We start from the raw sequence: 3,751 nt of genomic DNA, 5'->3' as shown, positions 1-3,751 counted from the left end.
AAACTCTTTAAAACTCATCTCTGTGTGTCAGTGTTACATATTTAGATTTTTCTCCCCATGAAAATAAAATAGTTTACATTCACCCCTACACCACTGCTTGCCCTAGAATATGCAGATTTATGAGGCTGCAGCTCGAGTGCACCAGCTCACCTATACGGCTCTGCTCCCACAATGTAAATCGACTCTGCGCTACAAAATGCCAAGTTGTAATATTGGAGTAATTCAGCCTGTTCAACCAGGAAACTGATTCTGAAGCAGAATATCGATCCAGAACGTCCCACCCTGCATATTAACAGAATCAGTTTGTTCCATATGAAACCCTGAAAGTCTGAATCTGTGTGTTTGAAGCTGTTATCAGTGTACTGGAAATGCTCAGCCATGGCACTGACTGCTTATTTTGCACATGATGTGTTTTCTTGCCTGTGGAAAACCTCATACGGACATGTTAGCTGAAGGTTTAATAGCTGTTTAATAGCGGCTGTGGCTCAGGTGGTAGAGCGAGTCGGTCAAGGTCGGAAGGTCAGCGGTTCGATTCCTGTCACCTGTGTCATTGTTGCTGTGTCCTTGACCCACCTTGGCTGGTGTGAATGAATGGATTATTGAGGTGGTGGTCAGAGGGGCAGAATGGCAGCCAGGTTTCTGTCAGTCTGCCCCAGGGCAGCTGTAGCTACAATCGTAGCTACCACCACCAGAATGAATGTGTGTGGATGAATAGTTGACAGTGTAAAGCGACTTTGAGTGTCTAGAAACATGCTATATAAATCGGATCAATTGTTATTATTAAAAAGCTGGATATGAATCTCAGGAGTTGGTAGTGACCAAAAAGAGAGTCAAAAAAGGGGGAATATTAGACACAGTAGTTGACTTTTAAAGATTTTTCACTCATATGACAGTGTGGGTGGACCAAAATGGTAAATGGACTCTACTTATATAGCTTTTCTACCTTGGTGGTACTCAAAGTGCTTTACAATGGGTTTCTCATTCACCCATTCACACACCAATAGCCACAGAGTTGTCATGCAAGGGGCTGCCTGCCATTGGGAGCAACTTCGGGTTCAGTATCTTGCCCAAGGACACTTTGACTGTGGACCACCAGCCCTATGATCAGAGGACAGCCACTCTACCACCTGAGTCACAGCCGCCACAAATGGTAAAGCTATGGGCTAGAAAACCAAAAGAACGAGCTGAAAGACGCTCAAACGCTGCACAGAGCTGAGAGGAAGTGTGGAGTCGAGAGATAATGGGTTCATCACTTTGAGCAGAAACTTTCACACACCTCTACTCTTTTCATAAAGTACTGATTATAGCAGCTTCAGGCTAAATACAGTCCTGTCCACAGACAATAGAAAATAGAAGCTGTTTTGTCCCACATCTAAAGCTGAACCACTGCTCTGTCCTCGCCTGTCAGTTTAACAGCACGTTTCTTCTGATCAGACTTCAATCGCGTCGTCTCTCCAGCAGGTGGCAACAGAGCTCTGTGCAGGATGTGAAACTTCCAACAGCAGAAGCCCCAGATGCAGAGCCAAAGTCAGGCATCGACTTTATACATCAAGCATTCACCGTTTTGCTCTCCATGTCCTTCTTTATCTTTTTGTCGGCTTGTCTCCCATTGATCTGTGTCAGGAGCCACTCAGTGTGATTACTGTACTCTCCGTGTCAGAGCGAGGCACAAAGAGACTCCGCTGAGGTCCAAATGAGCAGAGTGCTCGCTCACTTTATGAAATCTCCCCCTTTCACACACACTCAAACACACACTTTTTATATTTTTTTAAAGAGGCAAGTGTCTAAGCCTCTATTTTCTGGGTACAATGTGTACCTAGAACAGACCTAAGGAGGGCAGAAATACCTTATGAGGTGCTTGAGGACACTTTCTTCTGAGAATCTCCCTCATTTTAAGTGTTTCACATCTCGCTCTGTGCATCCAGTTGCTGCAGCCGGAATGTTTTGCTGCACGTGATGTCTTTTCTGAGCCCGTTACAGAGGCTGGTGACTTGGCTGTCACGTGCTTCGATTCCAACGAGTTTTAATGCTGCAGAAGTACAAACGGTAACCAGAGCTTTTTGTGTCCAAGCGATTTTATTGCAAGATGTGGATGTATGTGCGTCAGATGTACTGCATTTTCTAATGTTCCTGTCACTTCATGTGAACTTCCGTGCGAGGAAAGAATAAACATTGTGCTCCCACTCGTGCTACAACCAGGTTCTGTACTTTACTTTGTCTGTAATTAGCCTAGGAAGCATCACAGTTTCTCGTGAAATAACTTCAGCTTCCGTGACCATTTCTTCTGCTGTCACATTTGCGTCTGTTTACTGGTCATATTTTATTGTAAAAAGACTCACACTAGTGTCTCTGTGAGACTGGAAACATGGATGAATTAACCTCCTGAGGAGCCGTGGGGGAAAAAAATAGCAGTTGAGCCCCTGATACCACCCAATATGTGGCAGTTTTGTTATATCTTTGGACGCCAAGGGACTGACCAGGGCGCTAGAGATGAAATAATTGTTATTAACTGTCAGTTAGTTGGTGGTTTTGTAATAAAGGCATCCATCCATCATCTATACACTGCTTCATCCTCACTGGGGTCATGGGGGGCTGGAGTCTATCCCAGCTGACTCAGGGTGAAGGCAGGTTCACCTGGACAGGTAACCAGTCTATCACAGGGCTACACTTAGAGACAGATGACCAAGCCTACGGACAATTTAGAATCACCAATTAACCTCAACATGTTTCTGGACTGTGGGAGGAAGCCGGAGAACCCGGAGAGAACCCACGCTGCACGGGGAGAACATGGAGACTCCACGCAGAAAGATCCCGGGTGTCCTCACCGGGACGCCAACTGCCGACCTTCTAGCTGAGAGGCAACAGTGTTATCCACCGCTCCACCTTGCAGCCCCTAACAAAGTCATTATTTGAGTTATTTTTAAGTAAAAATGTGAACATTTGCTAAGTTTGACTCATCGTCTTTGGGTGTTTTTTCAGGCAAAAACAGACAAAACAAGTCATTTAAATATTTTTACTGTTTTCTGACACTAAAAAAATCAATTCATTAATAACAAAGGAAAAATATGTGTTGGTTGTAGCACACTCCTCATTAGGATTCCCTCCTCGGAAAACATGAACACCTCTGCAATCCATCTGTTTACTGTGAGATATTTCATTCTGGACCACAGTGACATTACGAGGAGTGAGGCCAGGCTGCCAGTGAACAAAAACCAAAGCTAAAGTAAAGTACCTGCTTTAAACAGACTCCTGAGTCAGTGTCACGGTGCTTGTTGTTGTTGTACACGTATTCCTGGCCCGGCTCTGTTTATATTGTCCATCACGGGGGCAAACAGGAATCAGGTGCTGTGCTGATACGTACAAACTGGCATGTGCCCCAACACAGACTGATACGACACCGGCTGCATTGAGACATTCATTGCTCTTCATAGGTCAATAAACACACAGCCCGCTGTGTTTGTCGGAGCGGCCGAGTAGAAAGCTGACCTTCCCACAAACCCAATTACCGTGTCACCGTGGAAGCCACTTACTGCCGCACACATTTCCCATTATTCCCGTGGATGCGGTCGACAGCAGCGTGACGGCGCACGTCACGTTGCTTCCTCCGTCTGCCTCACAAGGAAACGGCCCTGAAGGACTGCTGTGTGCGGCGCTGAACCTCGTAACTCCCAGCCGAGTTTATAAAAAGCCACAAAAGTCTGTGAGTTATTGGAATTCATAATAATAAAAAAAAAAGCCCTGCAGTCAGGGT

The sequence above is a fragment of the Stegastes partitus genome, unplaced genomic scaffold, assembly GCF_000690725.1.
Source record: "Stegastes partitus isolate 25-593 unplaced genomic scaffold, Stegastes_partitus-1.0.2 Scaffold0, whole genome shotgun sequence".
NCBI lineage: Eukaryota > Metazoa > Chordata > Actinopteri > Pomacentridae > Stegastes > Stegastes partitus.
The sequence above is the reverse complement of the archived record's forward strand: the minus strand, read 5'-3'. Positions refer to the sequence as shown.